The sequence below is a fragment of the Sinohyriopsis cumingii genome, chromosome 9, assembly GCF_028554795.1.
Source record: "Sinohyriopsis cumingii isolate HCF-2022 chromosome 9, ASM2855479v2, whole genome shotgun sequence".
In the NCBI taxonomy this organism is placed as follows: Eukaryota; Metazoa; Mollusca; class Bivalvia; order Unionida; family Unionidae; genus Sinohyriopsis; species Sinohyriopsis cumingii.
In genome coordinates this window covers 85,663,341-85,689,130 of record NC_142969.1, presented here as the reverse complement: position 1 = coordinate 85,689,130, position 25,790 = coordinate 85,663,341, and the positions used below count along the sequence as shown (strand labels likewise).

At 35.9% G+C, this 25,790-nt stretch overlaps 1 long non-coding RNA gene across 2 annotated transcripts; it reads right to left on the bottom strand.

The window, feature by feature from the left end:
* Positions 1-7,754: 7,754 nt before the first annotated feature.
* Positions 7,755-25,758, bottom strand: LOC149792162 (uncharacterized). Of its 2 annotated transcripts, XR_016423495.1 has the most exons (7): positions 25,013-25,758; positions 24,397-24,518; positions 20,402-20,516; positions 10,071-10,196; positions 9,648-9,737; positions 8,602-8,798; positions 7,755-8,100 (listed from the first exon to the last, which is right to left on the bottom strand). It is a non-coding gene; the product is annotated as an uncharacterized LOC149792162 (long non-coding RNA). The 2 variants fall into 2 exon arrangements; XR_016423494.1 differs by lacking the exon at positions 20,402-20,516 and having other exon boundaries at positions 25,013-25,754.
* Positions 25,759-25,790: the final 32 nt, after the last annotated feature.

Here is a 25,790-nt window from a genome sequence, read left to right as displayed (position 1 = left end):
GAAGGACATGATATAGTTTACATTTCAAATCAAAATATATATACATAGGTTGTATTTCTTACATAGTAATTATGTATATGTTGAAAATAAGTATATATACTTATGTTATAGTCCTATTCATGTTTTCGGTTCGTGGGCAGATATATAAATTTCATGGGCAGTTTTGACCTTTAGGTTGAAGATGACAAAGTAACTGCCCAAAAATACGTTCACGAAGAACAAACATATAGCATTCTGCCCGCGAATACGGCCACAGGAACAATATATAGCGTGCTGCCCACGAATACGTTCACAAGTAACAAATATATAGCATGACTTTCCGTTGTGCGCGCGCAAAATGGTTGTCAAGACACGACGATAAACATTAATCTATTAAAGCATCCTTTGTAATGGCCAGCGTACATTTAGCGGACGTGAGGTTCGTTTTTCACAGCTTGTTTGAAATAAATGGATGATTATATATCCAGTGTAACAACTTGTCTTGACAGCTTATGGATGCTAATGTTTGACATTTATTGTGAAGATGATTGTTCACTGCTTGCTGATGAATTCGTAGCTTCTGTTAATCGATGCTATACCTCAATTTAACTGTCATACACTGATATGTTTAAGTCTGCTTGCACAGTTAACTATGCAGAGTTATGGAAATATAACAAATTGGTTTTAATAACTTTCAGAGTTTGTTTTACTATTACTCAATATTTGTTTCAAGTACTATAAAGGCTGTGATAGGTTGGGTGGCTGAGATTACAAATCAGGCCCTTCTCACTTTGGGGGGGGGGGGGTACTGCCCATTATGAATATTACTGGTCCTAGATGTCCAACCTGATATTTATGACATATAGGTTCAACATCTTACTGCCAGCAAAAATGGTGTTCTGTAGTATTTTTCCCAGTCAATATTTTATGGATATATTATGTCATGTACTATGCTTGTTTAATTCTCTCATCTCAGTTCTGACGTTACCATTGAATGCTATAATGTTCCCAGACATGCGGTATTCTTGGTTATTAAAATTATATATATACACAGATAACTGAAGGTGAGTTCTCATTATTCTCTAACAATTGTAATTAGTGGGGCTGTAGCAATTGATGGTCTGAGAATTCAAGTTAACTGGTTCAAAACTTGGGTAAACAACAAACTGTTTTCTTCCTTTGACAGGCATCATAAAGTTTTGCATCTTTGTCTCTCTGATGACTGTGGTACACAAGTTACAGACTTTGCCTTAGAATGAGCCTGATTTTTGAAACTTGTTACTGAATGGGGTGGGATGGGGAAGTAACAAAATTATTAAAGGTGGAATGTATGCAAACCATGCTGGAAATAGATATGTGCCAGCAACTGCAACATGTGAGCTTCAATCGATTTGGAAACTATAAGCTTTATCCTGTAAATATTAACAGTTCACACCCTGTATAAAAGATGATTTTGTGTTTGATTAACTGGAACTGTTAATTTATTATGTTAAGGAATTTATTGTTTTAACCCTAGTAAATGTAATATAATTAGATCAAAAGTTCCAGTTTGTTTATTGTTTCCAGAGTTGATTATTGTAACTGGAATAACCTGTTTCTAAGTGTTAAATGAAACCAAAGAGATATTGTTTACTCAAGTGATATAAAATAAAAGTTTAAAATGAACTGAAAGAAATTTTGTTTATTCAAGTGATACAAAATAAATGTAAAAGTGTATATTCATTAAGAAGTGTATTATCAATTGCAAATAAATGAAGATTTATCTTATTTTGTTCTTTACTTGTGTACAAAATTATACCTGGATTGGGCAATAATTACTTGGACTCCATTTGGAAAAGAAAAATCTATATGTTCTAAATACCTAATGTTCATATCATAATGTTCTTTTAATGGATGATTATGCTTTTCAGCTGACGTTACCATATTGCCAAGTGAACTAATAGTATGGAATTCGGTGTGGCCCACTAATCATATTTGCAAATGAATTATGCATACAATATAGAAATAGCTCTTAAATTATCTTATGAGTTGAACAATGTGTGTACACAAATAAACATGAAGCAAATCTTTGAACTTGTATGCCACACATGCAAGCGAATTGGTGGTTTTCATATGTAACTTGTGTACTCTTATGGCTTTTGTCTATATTACTTTTAGCCATTTCTATTCACACACCAGAACACAACCTTTTTTGTCTGATTCAGGTGCTAATGCAAAACTTATTTCAGCTGTAAATGAAGTATAGACAGTATAGCTGTAAGTCATCAAATCAAATGGAAGACAACAGTGCGCAGTTGAAGAAAATGATATATACCCAGTACCATTTAGAGTTATCTTAAAGAAAAGTCACAATCCACACTGATGCAAGTAGTTTTAGAAAATGCATTTGTTCCACATACATTTTAACTTAACCCAAAAGTTCAGTCTCTTGCCTAAAATTCAATCAGATGTATGCATTTATTCCATAAAACACAAAGATATAATGAACCAAATCATTTTCATTATTGAGTTAGGTAGTAGGCTATGTTAAAGAGTGCAATCACTTTATCGATTTTTTTTCCATTACATTTTTATTTATTGTAAAAAGACATTTCTTAGTGGAGTGCTAACAACTGTAACTTGAGGAATATTTTGTACATGCTGGCCTAAGTGTCATGAATATACTGTGCTACATTTTGCTTTATTAGGTATAATACCATCATGAGACTTGCTCAATTAAATCCTGAATTTCAGTTACACTTACAAGTCCACTGGTAGAATTTAAAATCTGTGACAGTTTGGGAACGTTTTTTGCAGTAACTGCAAATCACTTTGCCTTCATAGTCAATGAATTCAAGCCATTTATAATTGTCAAACCATTGTGACTGAAAATGTGATTGTCTCTTAGTTGTGTCCTATTTGATAATTTTGCTGCCACATAGTCTGGATTGTGTCTCTGAAGAAATAGTTCATCTAGACTCTGTTGCAGTATTACATTTTATATGTTCAATTTAATGAATTTTCTTTCTTTGAATCATTCTTATGTCATAACTTGCGAAAATAGTTTAGTCAACAATATTTATTCAAACAGAAAAGATAACCTCACTTGACAAATCATCCTACTAAAGTGATCATGGCATACACTTTTATCTTTGAAATTCAAATATTGCCACTCGTTAATTAATATAACTAATATTGCACATTGAAGGTGATCATATGTATCATCAGTTTTAAAAAATAAAGACATAATACTATCATTTAATCACTGCATACAGGAAACAGACACTTGTGTCTGTAAAATGCCTTTCATTGGATTACTTTGGTTTATTAAAACCAAACAGCGATCCACTCAGGATTTTCTAGGGTAGATACAGAGAATATATTATGGTCATTCAGAACGCTATCAATACATCAGACCAGATTGTTTTTATTATTATTTAGGCAAAATAACTTAGTAAGTCAGATGGCAAACATAAGGATGGTGATAGGTTATGTGGAATTTGCATTGAATCATCTGATCCCAAAAGATTTGATACAATGTCACTGGCTGTGGTAATCATCAAGTGCAGTTGCACGGCACCATAAGACTTATCAAGATACCATAAGCTAGAATGATGAAGAAAAAGAAAAACGATGATCCAAAGACAAATCCTGCAAACTGTGTGCAAAAACGATTCCACAGATTATAGATGAAATCTTTATTATATTTAGCTTCAAGATATTAATAAATTCGGATTACTTCCTCCAGTCTGCTACAGTAATTCATGCCCATTGCACTCATAAATAGATCACAGTCCTTGCAGTATTTTGTGTGGGCCACAATATTTTAATTGATGCAGCTGATGCTCCATTCTTCAGTTCAGTGTTGATTCAAACATAGCAATGTCCCTTTGGGATGTGTGCATAAATAAAGAATGCCTGTCCCTTCATTACCACACTTGTTGAATTTATCGTGTCTCTCTGAAAACTGTACCATGTGAGAAAGAATTGTATAAACAAACTGGACATAAGTAATGCTAGACATATACTCAGACCTGAGACTTCATAAAAGACTGCTTACTTGTGAGGCATTATTAGTGCTAGGGCTTGAGGTAATAACTTGCTATATGTTTGGTAAGGCAAAATAAGGGGCCTTATGACTTAAATTAAATTGAAACTGTGAAAAAACAAAAGGTTCAAATGCAATAAACTTTTGTTTTTCCTCATTTGTTATATTACAGTGCCATGAAGGTCATTTCTTTTATCTTTTTAATCCCTTGCCAATTTTAAGTCATCATCACTAACCAAGTCTCTAAATCAATTCTTGGCATATTTAGCTAAAATGGTGTCTACTGTTCCATCATATCATTGATTGTTTAGCTTGCTTGTATGGAGCTTAACACCATTTTTCAGGACATCTTAGGCTTTACATGGCAGCCAGCATATTTATTGGAGGAAATCAACACACATAACGCTACTGGCAAGCTTTCTCATATACACACATTGGTTGGACTAGAGAGAGTTGATTAGTTTGAGTGATGTGTATGCCTAGACCATTCTATAACCCAGGGCCCCATGATTGAATACAGCTTAAAGAAATTAACCCTAATTCAATTTCCTTGTTGCATTTGAATCATAACACCCACCATGCAAAGTGACACATGTCTCAAGATTTTCCAATTTGTATACGTTTTGCAACTTTTAATTCAGAGTTGATGCATGTGGATGTGGAAATTCAGTTACTGAATACTTAGCTACTTATATAAGGAGCTCTCACATTGGTAAAAGCATGCAATTGGGATTTTATTTGCAAGAGGGCAATTAATTGTTCAAAATACTGTTTTAGCTAACTATATATGCGAAGGGTTGATGTATAAAAAAGAGGATCAAGAAATCCTAGCTGGTAAAGATAATTGTATCCAAACTTGGTAGAAAGCGAGAAGGCCTTTTAATTTTGTACAGCAATTTCATTAATTAACCAACTATAATACCATTAGAAGTTTATGAGCAGCAAAAACCACATTTAGGACCAACTAGACATCAAAACCATATGCATAGTTCCATTTACAGCCAACGAGACATCAAATAGGTCATCTAGTGAAAGCACAATGTCAAAATGACCAGCCATCTAGGAGAAGTAGCAAGGAAGGGTTTTCCAGATGCCCATTAAAACAGCCATATTGGAGGTTAGATTGGCACTATTTTCATTTACGTCCAACTAGACATAAGAAGTCTTTCACTGATATGATGATTCATTCAGGAGAAGTAGTGATAACAAGATTTTCAGGATGGCCACATTGGTGGCCTTATAGGATGTCTGTACAGCACCATAATTCTCATTCAGGACCTGCTAGACATCAACATAAGTATTTTGTACACATGTTGACACGCTGACACAATTATCCATTCAGAAGTAGCGACAAAAATTTTCTTAATATGGCCACTGTGGCAACCACATTGTATGTGTGAGTGGCACCATCTTGCTTTTTCTTCCAGATATTTTCACACAAATATCATATTTAAAGATAACATGAATTCATACAAGATCTTGTCGGTTTATTTCATAACAGATTTTTCCCCCATATTAATATAATCTTTTGAGAACATTTATACATTATAGTTCTAGAAATTTTTCATGCTGTCAGAAACTATTAAAATCACAGCAGAAAGTGTTATGTTATATCTTTATTCAGCACTGAAAAATATTTATGAACTCTTAAAGTTTTTTCCCCTATGTTTACTTAATTTAATGAAGGTTTTCAGACTATAACCTTTCCACTGGATTTATTTTTTCAAACATGGCGTAAAAAGTATGTTATAGTAACCAATTTTTACATTGCCTTCACCATCGCAGAAATCTCTATAATCAATTTCCTAGTAAAGGAAAGCCAAGAAAATAAATGGACAGTTAATATTCACTTCAGGATCACAGACCTGAGGCAAATATGTCATTGTTAAATCAAACATTTTTATTGTGTTTCCTTAGACCTAAATATATATATATACTTGCTGTTACTCTAAACGAAGGCTGGTGATCCAGTTGATAACCTTTTAGGGGTTTTACGGATGTCTTTAAAATTAAGGCCTTAAAAATGTTGAGATCTTATATTAAAAATGACAATTTGAGCCTTGCAGATTCATGTCCACAGGTGCCCAAAATGAAAAAAAAAAAGGGGGGGGGGTGCAAGGTTCAAGCTTGTTGGTGTGTTATAAAATAACTGACTTATCATTGGTGTGCTGACAGGTGATGTGTAATTAAATCACTGTTGTAATATTAATAATGAGTGAGTCTGCACAAAGGAATTTCATACAGCTAAACTAGCTCAACAACTAGAGGCAATTAAGAAATATACCCACGTTCGTGATTCTGTCAAATGGCAGATACAACAGCATCAGGAAGCTCAAGTGCCATTTACAGAAGGTAAAGAGCCGTTATACTTGTTATCTTTTTAGGGATGTGTTTGGATTTTGCCCTCAAGCTGGAGCAGTCATAGGATATATAATAAATCGTCATGGTCGGAATTTATCCCCAAGCTGGGGTAATCGATGGGTAAAGTCTTATCCACAGTCGGGGTTTTATTCAAGCTTCAGCTGCAAGTTTTTGTGCATCTCCATGCCCTTGCATAAAACACAGTTACACGTTTTTTTATATAGATATTTTTCAGTTGTAGACAGGAATAGTAAGTATTTGCGAGTGTTTGAAATGAATGGGTTCATTATGAATCGAGCGGCACTACATTTCAAAAGCAAAATCGGATTGAAATGCAAGAACTGTAGTACGGAATTAGTGTTGGTTCTGGATCGAAGAATGGAATTGTGTGTGTGTGATTGGATTTTTAACGTAGCTTGAATAATTTTTCAGTCATATTGCTACGATGTCTGCAGTGTGGCAGTTCATAGTGATGTATAGCACTGGGGCATCATGCTGCAAACATGTAGTATGATGTTGCATCCAGTCACATTATCCTGACACCAGGCCGATCAGTCCTACCCCAATGGGGATAATTCATTTTTTTTTAAAGTAGCATGGTGTAAAGTAAACGTAGATGGGCTGATAAGGAATCCACTGAATTTACAGACTAAAGGTTCAGACATTTGTTTTTAAGAGAAAAATGAAAGAAGGAAACAATACAACATATATTTTAATATGACTTTAATGTTCATTTTCTAGATTTAATTAAGATTATGAATCAGAATCAGACTCCAACTCCACTGTAAAGTTTATCTATTATTTCTTCTGCTCACGCACCTGCAAATTAAAACAAAATTGTAATGCTTAAATAAAGTCATATCATCTCAGCACTAGTTACATATGCAGAAGTCATGTTAATCAGCATTATAAAAATGTATGAAATTTTCTTCACTGCACTTGTGCTTCCCTTACTATCGTTAAGACATGATACAAGATAACTTTGCACTTACTTGTCATTTCTGGCAAGTGGATGGTGCAATCAATTTGCACAAAGATGAATTTATTTCATCCAAATATTTCATGTGAATAAAAATTCCAAATGGAGGCACTTGTCCAATCAGACAAGATATATGCATATTGTAGTTAGCTGGACTCTAGCTCTGATAGTCCTGGGCAATAGGATAAGCTGATTTTGTTATCAGTTTAGAAATGCATCCGCTTTGAAAATACTATGCTTTAAAAGACAAAACTGAATCCAATATTGATGAAATAAGAATCATTTGGATTACCTTGTTTTTTATCATTCTGCGTTGGTTGGGTGCATATTTGAGGGTCTCTGATATGGTCTCTTCCATTCCATTTGCCTTTGCTTTGCCATTATTTTTCAAGCAGGCTTCTGCAAGAGTAATACAATGTTTTAAAATAAGTTTCACAACAAAGGATGCATTGCATTTTTCTAAATGACAGCAAATAATCAATGGAATATTTTTAAAACATGTACTTTGAAATGTGGTCTCAAGTTACTTTATCAATTCATTTAAAAATCTCTGGCAAGTCACATGAAAAACACAATTTAAATCAAGCCATACTTATTTATCAAAACCTGACATATCACAAGCTCTTGAAATGCTTTTTTCCCTTTACGTCCCTTTGGACTAAACTCTGGCCAGTCTTTTTGTTTTAAGCTTTTCCATCATCCTGCAGACACTATCGTCAATTGTAAACCTGCCAAGGGAGCTCAAGTAGCATATCTGAAAATAATAATAATAATAATATTAAAATTTTTTGATTTTGATATTATTAGTAGTAGTAGTATTTCACGATCGATGTGACAAAATATGCTTGTATATAGTTATTTTTTGCCATGGTTTTGCAAGCAAATTTAATTTCTCTAACTTGAAAAGAATTTGATAACATTAACTATGCAACACAATGTACTAATAGCATTTATAAACCAAATTAACCACCGTGAATCTATTAACTTCATAAATGACATTCACTCAAGGATTGAATTAAAGTAGCCACATAATATGTAATAGTGTATATGTAGTAAAATACCTGTTACATGTTCATCTCTAAACATGTTTTGGCCTACATCCGTAAGACAAAACAGCTGACCACTACATGTTCACCACACCCCCAAAAATAATTATACAGGCACTGCAGAACTCGCATAATGCATATTGAGGTTCACAACAGCAAATAAAGGTTATAACAGTTTTTTTTAAATAGGAAATAAAGCCCCAATTTACCATCTTCTTGGGCAGTTTGGGATTCTCCTCCAACCTCTGGCAAAGGCCCTCTAGTTCCTCCACTGAATCACATGGCATTGCAAGAATTTCTTCTCTGTATTCTGTGTCTGGGCCTTATGTATGAACATGGAGGGCCAGCTGCTCCAACAAATTCTCAATATTTGTGTCCAGTTTCATAAGTACATTGAACTGGAAATCTGTAAGAGATTTGTGATGAAATTAGTTTTGAAAGATCAAGATCATTATTATAAACTCCTTATAAAGATCTGTACAGTGAACATGGGTTTAACAATGAAAAATATTTATGGAATGAAATACATGGTTTTTGTACAGTTTATATGAAAACTTTTCCCTATAATCCTTTATTTTTTTATTCCCTGGATATGTTGTTTCACTGCTGGTGTCTGTAAAGACTGCATTCAATGTAGATGGTTTAGGCGTCTGACTTACAGAAGACAATGGTATACATCAGAAAGAAAAATAAAAAACCAATGGAATGATGAACAGTCGACACATCAATGATAAACAATTCATTGTTTATTTGCACAAATAAGTCTTGAACAGTATGTTTTATGACCTATAATTTAATTAATTAACATCTCACAATGTTCTGAAATAACAGTATCTAAGCTACAAGAGCTTGTGCTTTCATGTCATAATTTTCCATTTTGCAAACAAATTTTGATGTTGACTCAATGTATATGACCTTAGCATTGAACACTAACATTCAAAATGTCTACAAGATGACAAGACTATTATCAACTGAAGTGACAACAAACCAATGAGTTTTACGTGCATTGAACATAAGCATTTTTAAATGCTACAAAATGTGTTTTTAGTGTACGGCCACAAATTACCCAACATTTTGTCAAACATAAAACAGTTCTACTACCTTAGATGAGAATTAAATTCATAAATACAGTGTATAATTGACTTACTCATATTTAGAGAGCTGTAAATGAAATAAGAGATTATATAAAACTCAACACCTGTAGTATTTGTTTCATTATTCTATAATGTACATTTTTTCCATCCTCAATACTTACTATTTGCAGAGGGACTGGCAGAGAGAAACCTTTATATTCTCCACTCCAGAGTGGATGGGGATGGTGATGGTGTTGTCCTTCTGGATGCAGCTAAGAGTATAAAGATTATCACTACTCCTTAATTGCAGTAAGAAAGAAACAAAGAAATCAGACTGGATTTTTTGGCATGTAAACAAAATGCATACTGGTTGCAATGACCACTGTATATAAGGCAGTGATACAATATATCACAAAATGCATTCTTTTTTAACAAAACATCTAATCTCATATATACAGCATCACGAGTAAGTCTCTTAAACACATGTTATTAAACAGACAGAAAAATGATGAAATTTATACATACTTTTGATAAGGAATTTCCAATTGTGGCATGGTATAAAAGCAATTGATAAAAAGAGACGAGATAAACTAAATAGAACATACCAGCAGGATAAGAGGAAATCTTGGAGTCTGCAAAATACTCTCCATTTCAGGAGGTTTTGGATGAGATGGCTGACCAGAAAGGTTTCCACTTGAGATTTTCATCTTTTTTCAGTTCTTCATTTTCATCTGAAATATCAATGAGAACTTGTAAATACTTTATGAGTCCTTGAATACACTGACTCCTTGTGACATACAGGGTTTGCAGAACAATCGCAAGCAATATTCACCACTTTTAAATCCAGCTGGTGAATTTTCACCATGAAATGCATCCGAATGCAGTGAATAATCCTGGATTAAAGACAAAATAGTGTACAGAAATGTGCAATAAATTAGTCAAGCTCCAGACAAAACAAAGATATGATTTATCTCTGATTCATAATGACTTTTCTTGTGCTACACATTTTACCAATGCAAATTACATTGAATTTTGTAAATTAAATGGTACAATTCAGATATGTATGTCAAAAGATTACTAATCTTCAGCTTTCCAATTAATGCTAAACACAGGTATCAAGTCATGTATTTAGTCTCTTACCACCAATAAATGCATTTTTAAGTAATCATCCTAGAGTGCACCAAAGTCATGTGAACTTGATCCAATTCAAACATTACTGCTGCTTGAGTGCTTAGATCCAGTATTGCCTTCACTAACTGATGTTATTAATACCTCTCTCTCTTAAGCTTAATTTCCATCATTTTTCAAAACTCCCGTTGTAAAACCTCTGCTGAAGAAACTAACACTACACCATAACGATTTAAAGAACTACTGCCCGGTTTCTAATCTCCAATTCATATAAAAAATCTTACAAAAGGTTGTTCAATCCCAGCTTGCATCTTGTCTGAATTCAAACAGTCTTTTTAGCAATGTACAATCTGCATATCGCCCTTGCCACAGGACACAAATTGTGTCTGCAAATAGATTACACTCCAGCCCAGTTGATCTATGTTGTGGTGTTCCACAGGGGTCTGTTCTTGGACCTTTTCTCTACACTCTATACACTCAGCTGCTCTCAAGTGTCATAGATCATCATCCAGTGTCTCACCAATTGTACACTGATGACACCCAAATATACAAATCTAGCCATCCAACTGAAGTTGATGCTACCATCCAAGGTGTAGAGATGTGCATTTCTGATGTGAAATCATGGATGACTTGTAACAAGCTGCAGATGAATGATGATAAAACTGAGGCCATTCTGATTACAACACAAAGACTTTCTCATTCACATCCTTTACCTCACACAATAAATATCAGCAACACCAACATTAAATTCACACAATCAGTACAAAACCTAGGTGTTACTCTGGACAGTACTCTCACACTGCACCAACATGTCATGAACATATGCAAGGCTGCATATCTTGAGCTGAGACCCATCAGCTCCATTCTCAGATATCTTTCAGTTGATGCCACTAAAACACTTGTGTGTTCATTACTACTTTCAAGACTGGACTATGGTAACTCAGTTCTGTCTGGTTCATCTTAATATCTACTGCAGAGACTTCAAAAAGTTCAAAACATAGCTGCTTAGATCATACTTAGAGTACCACAATCAGAGCACACCTCCCCGCTGCTCTGTACCCAACACTGGCTATCCATTCGATCCAGAATCAAACACAACATTTGTTCTCTGTGCTACGTTTCAGTGACGGACTCTAGTCCAACATACCTATCCAACCTCACCTATGTGTACACACCAGCAAGATACTTACAATCCTCTTCCGACAATCATATACTCATTATTCTCAATATGAAAACAAAGTCACATGGACAGTATTCTTTTGCATACCAGGGCCCAGCAACATGGAATGAATTGCCCACTGAACTTAGACACAAAGACGCAGTGATCCCATTCAAGAGTGCTCTCAAAACTACTTATTCCAACTACTAAAACAAACTTAATGACTTAATAATGTTAACTACCTTAAATATTCTCAGCATGTTTCTTATGTTTTCTAATTTCATGGTGTTTGTTTTTGTAATCATATCATTGTGTATGTTTTTATGTTGTCTAATGTTGCAAAGCGCTTAGAGCTTCTAAAGATTAGGCGCTGTACAAAGTCCTCATTATTACTATTATTATATTTAGCTTGGATGAATATTTTTTAAATCAGTGGCCATAACTAAAACAATGGGATTTTGTTTTATGATCATAAAAGTATGTTGGACACCATCCATGATGTACAATGCTGTCTGACATTTCTATGCACCTAAGGTTTCCATCTCAAATATTAAAGCAAAATGCATACCGAATTTGACAGATTGACGAAAATAAAATAAAGCAATGCTTACCATTTGAAAAGAGGCCATTGTCACTAGAATATTCTATTCAAAATGATATTAATTTTGGACACAGGGGATACCACCCCATGTTTTCCTGACTCGTGATATGTCGGCCTATTCTGTGCACAGCTTTAAAAGATGTAATGTTTATCCATCGAGCTATAGAAATGAAATACATTTACTGTAGACTGTTTCTGTCAGCAGTTAAGTTGAGTAATTAGGTCAGGTTTATAGCTAGTTTACAAAATTCAATGTAGAATGCCAATAAATGACAATATATATTTTTGCAAACTAAAGTGATCTTGAAAAAAGATTAGTAAAGTTTAACATTTTATAAAAAATAAGCTATTATGTGAAAAAGAAACAACAATGAAATAGGATGCAATGTGTTTACGTCTAGTATTGGAAGGTACCGTCTCTAAGGTACCGTCATAATTGTACCGTAGTTTAATGGGTGGAAAGGCCATAGAAAGGTAAGGGCAGTGCGGAGATCATCGAGTATGTTCCAGAATAGCTGAATCTTTGTAGATACATAGATCCATTCGTAACTTCAGTCCGCAAGCGAAACACTGTACTTCGTATGCCAATCCTGACTCAGGTCCGAAGTAGACAAATCCTGTTCTAGCTAAAACATACGAAGAAGGTAATCCTTCCCTATCCGTAGGCCATTTTTGAAACGTGTCCAATCGACGGGCACAATCACAATAGTCAGGTAAGAAGACTGGAAAATGGTAGGGTTTGAACTTGGAGTTCTCACTGGATTTCTCACTCGATTCTTGCTGTGGCGAAGTCATCCTTCTGGTGGGTGGCTATCCTCTTACAACCAATGTTTTATACCGACATGTCCATACGGCAAAATAAAGTGGTTGGGAAGCTGCACTCGCTTCTGGTACGCGATTTGATAGACTTTTTCCAAGGGTCGACTGACGATGTGGTTTGTGGGTAAACGTACAATCTTGTTGGTTGATAGGTGGTCACTTTCTCTAGACTGCAAGGCTTCTTTCAATACGCCAAAGTTGACCACTCGACTGCTACGATAATTCAGAGTAAGTCCTTTCACTTTACACTTCGTGTGCACTTCTCCTTGTTTGTCCCGGTATTAGTAGCCGTAATTTTTTGGACTGCCACTGACGAAACTTAGAATCTTGTCATCGGGGTGCTCGTCTGTACAGGCTCCTAAATGGTCTCCTTCGATGTCAGGGTGCTGTTGACTCGGGTGATCGATATAAATGCAACTGTTGATGTCAAAGTACAGGACACGTTCCCCTAACAGTTCTAAAGCTTCGTACAATTTTAAGCGAGCATGAGCTGTCACTTAAGCTGCAATGATGACATTTCCAAAGGGGTCGTCTTGTACAAAGTTCAGATCTTCTTCGTAATTCACCAAGATCAAATCCTCACGAACGACGTCCATGTGTTTCATGAATTTGGCTTTGTCGTGAATCATCTGAAAGTAGCGGGAAGGTTCGGTCAAATACTCCGTCTTGGGTAAACACGGTCGTTGTGCCATTTTACCCCACAAGCAATTTAACATCACTTTGGCAAACGATCGCCTGCCTTTGTTTTTCTCGATGTAATCTAAAGTAATGCCTTCTTGTGCCCAGAATTTCTCTTTGAATGTCTTTTGGTCTTCGGGAGTGTGACACCAGGACAGATAGCCACTGGCTTCTTGCTTCAGTTTCAAAAAGGCATCCACGTAGTATGTGAAAATGCCTTTCTGCGTGGGTCACCCTTGTGGCATTATTGTGTCTTGGGAAAGTGACAAATTTCGTACACTTCTAACAGTTGGTATCCCATGTTCAGAGCTTTGAACAATTCTACGCTGACCCATGTCCCCATCAAGGCCCATTCTTCCTTGGTGTGATGACAAGGTTGATCTTGGTTGCACGTTTCAGCACAAGTACGGCACAAAGGAAACAAAAGTTTGCCTTGGCAATGGTGAGGTAAGACAGGATGGTATAGGTTCGTGGGAGGCAAAACTTTGCACTTGATCAAGCCTTCGTATTGTCGAATGTTTTTCAGGTCGATGTGTTCGGTGAACAATTGTGGGTGCCCTGCAGGAAAGTAACAATATTTGTACACGTAGGGATACAGTGAACACACGTCCAAGTATTTGATTTCTTCTCCTTTCTCTTCGTCAGCTTGGTACAGCAAACGGGTGGCATTGGTCCTTCCTCCGTACAAACTATCCCTCGGGTTCAGGGGGTCCATGAACTGGTAACTTTCCACGAGGCATTTAAACTCGGGATTGGTTTTCAAACGGTGATCGTATTTGTGTTCCCACATTTCCACCACTTGGTATCCTTCCTGTTCTAACTTTAGGCATCGCTGACAAATGGCCTGGTACAAGTCTTCCATGGTTCGTTGTAAAAACTGATTTTTAGTGCCGCTGTCAGGGTAACAGACGGGACATCCGTGAAATAAGCAACTGTTAAACTCGTACATGATCTTGGGGTTTTCTAAGTCCCAGCCATCGACGGAATGCGTTCCGATGGTCTTTTCGCCCCCTCCGTTGCGGGCTTGCTGAATCCATTTGTCTTCCTTGTCGCACAAGTAATGCAACCAGCGTGGGGCTTTGACCGAGTATTGACGTTTGACATAGTTGGTCGTTTGAGGACTGATGACAGCTACGGTGTTTTCAGGCATTAATCGTTGTCGGTAGACTAAGGAACACGCTTTGACAATGGTGCAAGCTTCTTTCAAAGGATCAACCCCTCCGTGTTCCATCAACAGTTCTCGAAATTTTCCACACCATCGCCGTAAAAAGTCCACGTCGGAACGACAATACTTTAGCATTTCTTCCTGAAAGTCGAAAGGGTCGGAGGCGTGAGCCTTGTACCAAGCGTAGAAAGTTTCTCGCTCGGTACACATGTTGTCAGGGTCGTAATAGTGAGCCTGAGGCAAATAGGGTAGAACGGCGTGTTGATTGGCTTCTGTATTGAAAAAGTGTGGAAAGTACCCTTTAGCCATTTCTGTCATTCCAAACATTTTAGGCATTCGACTCAAAGGCATGGCTAAGTAGCTCATCGAATCTTTAAACTGCACTTGTCCCACTTGCATGAAAATGATTTTGGCTCCGTTCAAAGTGACTTTAGAACGCTCGGCGCCACGTTCCGTATAGTATCTCAAAAGAAACTGTCCATCGTAGCCGGAGAAATTGTTAGCCATCACCGTGGCATGGTGATGACATTCTCCATAATAATGTTCGATGTCCTCTTGGCTCCACGTCTTGTCGATGGGGTCTAAGACCCATTGTGTGAAATCGGCTAGTGTGTTCGGTCCTTGAAAGATTTTTTCACGCCCTCCAGGAATCTTACTGCAGTGAGGGCAATAACTCAATATAGGTTCTTGAATGCACTTCTCGCACGCTCGATGAGCCACGCAGAAATTAGGAATGTGAATACCGGTCTCTTGCATGCATTCGAAATCGAAAAAGATGAAATTGCCTTTCTTCTTCTTGTGACCATCCTCTTTCTCTGGTTGGGATTGGTATTTTTGCACGTAGCATTGGTGTTCCAAGTCCACGATGCAGTGACAAATGTGACATTTTTTCTTTCCTGAACATACGTGTGCCTTGGTACTGTTGGTACATAGACCTTGTCCACACATTGGGCACAATCTCAGCAGTTGACAAGCACATTTTTTCTGTGAACCTTGCGTCTTCAGATGTTGTTGGTAACAGGCAGGGCTGACAAATGTGCGCAGACAAGCAGGACAATCCACTGGTTCTCGCCCTTCGCTCAGATAGGGTTGAGAGGCCAAACATCCTGAGCATTTCGATCCATAATGTTTGTGTTGCTCTCGATTATTATAACCATAGTCACATTTCTCACAGTAATATTTGTATCCCAGGAATCCTGTGATAGTGGTAATGGTATCAAAATGGTCATCGTGATGATAGAGGTGAATGTATTTTCCATCCTTAAAGTCTTTCCCTCGAAACAACAGAGACCCGCGCACTTCTTGAAGGTGCACTTTCAAGGTGTATCGTGGAGCTAGGGCATCTTGCAATTTTTGCATCTCAGGAATGCCACAGGTGTGTCTTTGGACAGGCCTGCTTGTTGTAACAGACGTTCTGCTTCATTTTGATTTTCGAATGTTCTCCCAGGCTCTTTTCCATTCTACCGTGTCGTTCTTGTCGGCATAGGTTCATCCCACCACGATGGCTCGGGCTAAACACATGTGGTCTTGAAAATTGTTAATTTGGACAAGACTTGTTTTGGTAATGCGAAGGTTGTTGACCAATAAGGTCTTTCTGCGTTGTCCAGTCCCTTGAGGAGGAGAGACGTGGGTCATGTCCAGTGTGGCTTTTCCATCGGTGATGTCAAACTGGTCATTATATTGTTGCACGTGTTGAATCTTGTCCATGACTTTGGAAGTGGTCAATTCTGCAGGGCTGCTAAACTCGATCCAAACAGGGGATTTCAAGCCGTCATGTTGTACGGAAAGTCTCAAGCGATCATCTTCTTTGGGTTGACATTGTCGCTTGAGTGTGGTGAGCAAAGAATCCCACATGTCGGTGATGAACCCTTCTGCTTTCTCTAACAGTACTTCAGACTTGAAATCTTTAAACTTCACTGTGTATTTGTAAGCCGTAGTTCTAAATTTTCTAGAGGGACGCTTTTCCGTCTCTCGAATGTCATAGTACTTTTCAGGGTTGACTAAGGGTGGTAAACTTTGTTTAGAGGGTATGGATTCTGGTTCACTCATGTCCTCTTCAAAATCACTGGCATGAATTTGTGCCAAGACTTCAGCCCTGGTACGAGACGACAGATCACGTTTCTGCCTCTTACTTTCTTCTTCTTTCTTCTCAGATGAATTGGATCATTTCATCTCGATAGCAAAAAGTTAAATGACTAAAGTTTAAACACCATGGACTAATTTATAATCATAGCAGACCAGCGTATATAAAGGGTATGTGTCTGGTCCTTTCACTATTCATTTCACTCTCAAACCGAGCACAACGATGGAAGAGACTACCCAGATTGAACGTTTCATCAGAGCTTTGCGAGGGGTCATTAGAAAATTCTCTTCCTTCCTTTCGAGATAAAAGTCAAGATACTTGCTATATCTGTCAGAAGAAAGGGCATTGGTCTTCAGAGTGTCCAGACCGTCAAAAAAGAAAAAAAGGGGTTAGAAGAGACAAAAGTCAAGATACCTGTTATTATTGTCAAGAAAAAGACATTGGTCACCAGACTGCCCAAAAAAGAAACAAGAGGAGTCGGAAGAAGAGAGGGATTCTTCAGAGGAAGAGGAAGAAGAAGAGGAAGAAAACAGACAGGTAAGAAAAAGAAACAGGAGAAGAAAAGAAGGGAAGAAAGTGAGGAGGATGAGGAGGAAAAGACTGTGACGGTGAAGAAATTAAAATAACAGAGAGAGTGAACAATGAGACAGAAGAAGTCTATGAACTTTTTAAAGTGCTCTGTTGTGAATTGTGAATTGTAAATATTTATAAAAGAATAAATTAATTATAAAAGGTAAGTGTCTTTGGGTTTTGATTTTAAAATAAGAACCTACACTCACGCACACTCATACACAGACACGTACTATTGGGTAAAATGTTTTTTTTTAGTTATTGGCAATTGAAAGTCTATCTCTTTTCGAGAGACGTGGGTGGCCCTTAAAAGGGCCTTTTTGGTGTAAGGGGTGAGTTTAAACAATCAACTTTAACTGTCTTAAGCCTTTGCCACGGCCAAGGCCTACTTCTGGACTGCCTACTGTTGATGATGATTTGGCTGAAATCACTAAGGGTGGTGCGGTAGGCTTAGTCACAGGGTTGGAGTGTTTAGCTCGGGAAGGTCGTATTCTCTTCAGCCGTAATAAAGAAGTCTGATACATTTGTTTCAGACTTCTTAACTCCGCTAAAATGTCTAACAGTACCGTGACCATTTCATTTTGACACCCTTGTTTCTTTGCTGCTGCTTCTTCTTCTTCTTGTTTTTTTCTTACCTCTTCTTCTTGCTGCTGTTGCTGTAGGAGAAAAGCTTGTTCCGCTTCCTTTTGCTGTTGTATAAATTTCTCCAATTCTTCTTTCTGTCTCTGTCTAAAATTTTCCATGTGCGGTAATGAAGGAGAAGGTGACGAAGGTTCAGGAACAAATTCTTGCGAGGTAAAGAAATCCACAAAATCCCAATTCACCTCTTCTGAAAGTAAGTCCGGTTCCCTTGGGTAGTCTCCACCGTCGGTGCACCCCAACTGATCGTTTTCTGAGTTTCAGTCATGTTGAAAAACTGTCGCATAGATTGACTGCGCAAAGGTGCTAGCGAATCTATATAGACTACGTGACGTCACAGACTGCTCTCTTCGGATTGGACGTGGGCTGACTGAATTTTGTAACGCGTGTTTGGATTGGTCAACAAACACAATCCGTTTCAATCCTTCCTCTCCCTATAAATAAGTACAGTTCACTGCATTCCTTCACCTGTTACTCGGCACCCCAACATGTGGACCGACGTACAATCTTCAACGCTTGTGTCTTCGATGATGTTCCGGACGGACATACCAATGTATGTCCGATCCAACTGGACAGTTATCCACAGGACAGACACCAGCCTGTGGATGCGAAGAATCTTATGTGGAGCATCAAGGATGCCTCAAAAGAGTCTTAATCTATGGTCCTGCAGTCAGGCGCAGCCTAAGGTCAAGAAGAAGATGTCACAGATGCCCTTTATGTTAAGGGTATATTAACATAAAACCAAAGGCCCTTTTCAGGGCCATCCCTATCTCTCGAAAAGATCTTGACTTTCAATTGCCTACCCCTTTTTTTATTTTTTTGTTTAAAAAAATAATAAAAAAATAGAGACCCCTCCCTGTTTCAATTTTCGCCTGTTCCATTTTCATAGACCCATCAGGTCGGGACCTTATTAAAATAGGGTCCCGACCCTGTTCCATTTCCCCTAGTCCCTAGACAGTCCCACGATTTATTCCCCATGTTCAATTTCCCTTGTCCCTAGAGTGAATAGTTTTTTTCTTTCTCCCATGTTAAATTCCCCTTGTCCCTAGAATGGATATTTTTTTTTCTCCCATGTTAAATTACATAGTCCCCAAAGTGGATATACCCTTTTTAACATGGAAGTTCCATAGTCCCTAGACCGTCCCTATTCACTGCTACCATTGTCATTACCAGCCTGAAACCCAATTTAATGCCATTTGTATAAATTCATTTCAAATAAATATTATGATATAGTTGAAGTGTAAAGTCAAGCAAGTATTCTGTTTGCAGATTTTACATTTTAGATATTAAAGTCATATTTTCTCTTGTTTAGTAAACTTTATTGCAACTGGTTCCAAAATAGTAAATCTTATTTAATTTTCATTCACCAGAATAGGTATTAATACAATCCTGAATTAACTGTATGGTACTAAAATATACCCTGATCTTGTGTGAGATTGTAATATACAGAACTATACCTCAAGACAACAATAATATATTGAATTTATATTATATCAAGACTGTCATGGTTATGAACTCCAACTTTATTCAGGTTTTTTCATAATAAATGAAAATTGTGCTATGGTTGAAAAGAAATCAAAGTTCAGTTTAACTCCATTCTCTCCACATTTGTCAGTTGTTAAGAGGCATACTCATCCTCAGTGTTATAGTAAAATGTAATCTTATTTGGATCAATCTTGGTGGTGTAATATATGAATGGAGAAAGAATATTATCATCCAGATTAAAATATTTTTTATTCAGACTCTACCAAAATTTTTAGCTGGATATGGGTTATGGAGCCTGATGTGTACGAACGAAGCAATGTGTACCATGACCTTTTTAATTTAACATTTTAAACTCCTGCAGAAGAAAGAGATTTTTTAGATCCATTAAACTGTATTAACAAAAACATTTCTTCAGTATGATTTTCCTTTACTTAGTATTGACAAAACTCATATTTTAAAGTTGTTGTTTTTTGTGTTTGGTTTGGCCTTTTATGGTAAACCAACACAAGTAAGTTATTTAGTGCCAAGGCACTTTAAGTATAGTGCCTTGCCCAAGGGCACACCATGGTAGCTAACCCAGGTTGGTCCGATGGTAGAATTTGAACCTACATTACTTCACAGGTCCAGAAAGCTAACCACTGAGCCACTACAGCTCCCCATCTTATAGTGGAATGCTGGTATACTTTATGATCAAGAAGGATGGGTTGGGGTATGCATGTTGCATCTGAAAAAAGTGATGGAATTTTTGTTTACATAATATTTAAGTCATACAATATGAATCATTTTCTATAGATTTAAGATGTATCAGATCAAGTTAAGAACAATCATATATTCTGTTTCCTGGGAATGTACTAAAATTCACTGTTATTGTTTGATTTTTTGGTAGTAAGCTTACTTGGTATTTTTTTCTTTTTAACTTGAATACCTAATTTGTTAACATCCTGTCCTAAATCTTCATAGTTCTGTCTATTAAGTGACAACTGTTGATACATGTAGAGAAGTTTTTGTTTATATCTTTTGATTTTTGTGGTTCTGGAAGTTGCAGTATTTGTTGTTGTATTATTAACCATTTCAGTAATTTAATGAATGCAGAGTATTTTGCTCTATAAATGAAATTTAAGGGAAGATAATGTAAAAGTATATTTCACTGCAAATATAAATTGTTTAAAATAATATATCATTTATCATATGACTATTCAATTGTGGTAACTAGTATTCCATCCAATATCTATATATTAAAATATGTCTTTTCATATAGCTGGTGATCATTTAGATACAAGTCCAATTGAACATAATCAAATTATCAATGCAGGTGTTTTTATTAGTAGTAGTATTGCAAGTATAAGTGTTAGTATTAAGATTTCATATACAGGTATGATAAGTGTATCATAATGTTTAAATGATGCTCCTTGTTACAACATAAAATATGTTCATTGAAACAAATGGTTCACTGGTAAATTGGCAGCAAAGGTCTTCACTGAATTATGTTGCATAAACTATTTTACAATAAAACATATATGATGCATCTCAATTATGATGAATGTGAGGAGGAGGATTAATAATAATGCAATTTAAGTTATCTTCATCACATAAGTTCTAGCAGATGTGTAATTTTTATGTGGTTCATTATCAGTTTGAAACTGGTCTATGATTTCTGGATCTGGACATATCTGGTCCCCTGCTGTTGTGCTGCTATGGTCTTTACAGTTCATTAGGATATCAGTTACACTTGGTTTACATTTAGAACCCCATGGGAAGGAATGCCCAGTTTGAAACTGAGAGAATGGTTAATTATCCATAATATAACTCCTGCAGTTATTATTAGGTTTGATATCAAGGTCTTTCTTTAAAAGCTTTTCAACTCAGGTTCTGTTCTACCATACAGACAAATAAAGTCAAATTCAAGGCTTTTAGAATTGTCCAGTTTATTTCATGTGTTGTCAGTTTAATGGGCAGGTAACTAACTGTGCAGCAGACAGACTGTATATTGCCACTGTACCATATAAATATCAGTGCTTAGTCTGCTCTCAGTTGCTGTGGTTTGATTAGTTAAAAGTGTCATCACATGTGACTAATTATTGACCAATGTAATGAAACTTGTATAATTAGAAGGCTGTATTTAAGAACTCTAAAGATCTTTAATGTGTGCTAGAGGGTAGGGTTAGCAGTTATACTCCCAATTATGTTTGTGATGAGCTAAAGCAGCTGCACAAATTTGAGCTTTTAGTTTGGTTCTGGTAGGGTCAAAGGATGCAGGTACATTTTGATTTTAAAAATTAACATAATTCCCATGTAATACATTCCAAACCCAAGTATGCAATTGATTTGATAAAAGTTTGGAGATTATTGTTTAGGTTCTGTTCTTATAATACTAGATATACCTGACTACTCCATAGTGAAATGGCCAACTGTTAGTTATATAAGCCAGATGAATAATGTTAGCCATTTGTTTAAGTGTTTTCTCATTACTTTCATTTGTGTCACAGTGTTGCATGCAATATTTCTTTCTAGAATAAATTTATTTTATTTTCTAATTGTGTATTTTATGGTCTCACTGGATAGTTTATCTGGTGAATTTTCATCCAACAATGAAGATACTAATAAAAACAAACTAATGATATTTGTAGAAAGCATACATGTGAGATTTAGACTGCAGTAATCAGGTTAATTCCTGATGCATCTATTGGTTTCTATACTGAACCATCACTGCCACCATCTCCTAAATTTTACATTCATTTTTTACTAGAAATAACTATTTTCAATATTTTTCTGTGACAAGGCAACTAAAAGAATCAGTATGTGCCTTATGCATGAATAAAGTTCAATAGTACTATAACAAATTAGCATACTTTTCATCACCCCTCTACCATCAAGATCTTTTTATATTTACCTCTGTAGCAGACACAAATAAAAGTCGGCAGCTCATTTGCAGACTAAGTTACGCATATGATCTCCAATGCTCATCTAACTGTGACAGGCAGTCACCAACAAGCCAACCTATTTCCATGCCTAACTCAAAGTAAATCTGAACCACATTATAGATTTAGCTTATGTGTAAATTTATAAATGCTAGGCTTGTGATAATTAGGTTCATGCCTTCTACCTTAAAAATTAGAGGGATGTCAAAATACGAAACTATCCAGTGAGACCTATGATGTTAATTTTAATCCCTATGGGATTTGTGACATAAAAAACCCAAATGCTTTACGTATTAAAAGGTAACTAATGGGGGCAGGATCTGCAGTGAATCAATGGTTAGTATGCTAGACTCCTGATAAAAATGTTTGTGTTAAAATCCTGTTATCAAGTCAACCAGGTTACCTACTGCAATGTACCCTTGCCTTACTCCAATTCCCTCAGTACTCAGTAAACAACTAGTGTTGCTGTACATAACAAAACCAGTCCATATTGATTTTACATATTTTACTAAATCCTGACAAAAATAATTCTCTAAATAAAGACTGATTAATATGTGATGGTCTCGCATGTAATCAAACTCTTCCAAGCTTTTAATGATATGAACCGATTTATCAATGTTTATCAAATTTGCATGAAAAACTATTTCTTATTTGTCATCAAATATGTTCAATGTTTTGATCATATAAGCATTTCTGCTACATTAGATCAAAATAATCTTTTTGTCAGAAATAGAGCCCTTATAGTATTTGCAAGGTCAACCAATCAGATGCAGAATTTGAGTTTAATATGAATGAATAGTTTTTAAACAAAATTGCTCTTTTGCTATATCTTGATGAGATAAATCTATTTACCAAGTCTGATAAAATTAATGAGCAATAGTTTTAAGAGCAGTAGCAAGAATGGCTAGTGAGATGTAGAACCACCACATTATATGCATAGATTTTGCTTACAGCCTCAGACATACAAGCAAATAATTAAACAAGTCAGATCTAAATTGGATCATAAACACTGTTGTGCAAATCATAAGAAACTCTGCCAATCAGATGCAAGGTCACTTCACTATCATACCTTTATCACACTCATAATAAGCATCACTGTGAAACTTGACTATATAAGCCCAATGGCCAAGCATGATCAAACTTGAATCAGCAGTAGTGGTTATAACCTCATGTATTTGTATGCATGTTCACTTCTTCAATCTAGATCTCATTTATATAAGCATGCATTCTAAGTTTAGTAAAAACTGCACTACATGTATAAATATTGCATGCGGTGGTAACATACTCAGATGAAAGATCACCTTATTATTATTAATGGTTAACACTCATCAAACTTCTAGGACAACTTAATGATTTTAGCCTATATTGTGGAAGTATGGCTTTTAGGCTGGTTAAAAAACTCAGCTAATCTTATACATGATCACATGTATATACCTGGATTTGGCTCATTATTAGATTTATCCGAGATGTTGATTTAAGCCCAAAACCAAGTTTTATATAAACAAATTGATCAGAACTATGGACTCCAAAGTAGCTAATTTCTTACTGTTGAAAGACACAAGGGGATGTGAAATAAATAACACACTCTGGACCATTACATAAACCCACTTAGCCTTTTGACCAGTTGAGATAAAATATCAACAATAATGTTAAATAAGATTGATAAATTATGTTTTCTCACATTACCTCTAGCCCTTTTCAACATGGATGGTATTTTTCTTCCACATATGTCAGCTCTTAATTAGTGGCCCTTTCCCATCATGAATGTTGTAGGTGAAACTCTCAGAATTAGGCTTTTTAATTTATATCTGTAGAAGAAAAAAAACTATTGGTATGCATATATCAATGTCACCATTTCTGTATTTGATTAAAATACCATGTGTGTGTGTGTTAATTTTAGAATTTAAGCAAACTTGTCTCCATGTGTTTATTTTAAAACTGATGATGATAACACATAACAGGTTCAATGGATAAAATGTTATTTCTTACTTCTTACAACTGCTCATTATATCTGAATTTACATTCAATGTTTGTTTTAATTAACATATTTGGGATAATGGGCAAATTATTCATTTTGTAGTTTATCATTATATCATTTACCAGTCTTTTATCATTCAAATATGTAAAATATAGTACCATTATACTGACTTCATATTCTATATGATATCCCAGCAATACATATTAAGCAGATAAGTGCAAATAAAAATGTTCAGAATGTAAAAGTTACTCCAAGCTCAAAGAAGATCAGCAAAAGATAATCTCCAACAAATTACCAAACAAAAAGCGAAGTTAACGCAGTTACCTTTATTATGATGTCTCCAGCACCAACGGTACTGTACAGCTACGTCTTCTGAGTTTTACCGTCATCTTGTCTTTCAAACCAGAATTAATTTCTTGAGCTCTTACAAAATGAAGAAACTTTTAAATACTATAATTTAAGCAGCTTCTTTACATGCCATCAGATAAATTATGGCACAGTGGTATGTCTTTCAGCACAACGCAACTTCACATTTGGACGGCGCGCTGTGTGGGCATCGCCGACACAGCAACTGACATGAATTCTCTATTAGCAGACAATGATTCGGAATAAATCCTTCGCAAATCTAACGTTCTCGATTTTTCATAGTTCCACTTTTCATTGTTGCATCTGTTTGATTGTATAATTGCTAATGATGTTCAATGAATCAAGTTCAATTCATCTGCTGTCTGAAATCCCGGTTCAGTTGGTATTTTCTTCCGCGCATGATGCCGTGTAAATAAAAGATGCGGTCGACATTCAAAGTGGTTTAGGTTAATTTATTATTTTCCTTTATTAAGGTCATTTGCAGAAAGTGTTTCGCTAGGGTGAGAAAAAAAAAATATAACAAAAAGAAAACTTTCTTTTCCAACGCTAATACTGTATATATTTCAATTTGTGATTGATACTATAAATAAAAAAAATAATAAAAAAGCATTTTAGCCCGTGGCTTCGGCACGGCACTCGTTTTTGTGGGTTTTTTAAAATGTTGTTAGTGTTGTTTTGGGGTTGGTTTTTTTTGTGTGTGTACCACACTAAGAATCATACCAGGTATTAGGCCTAA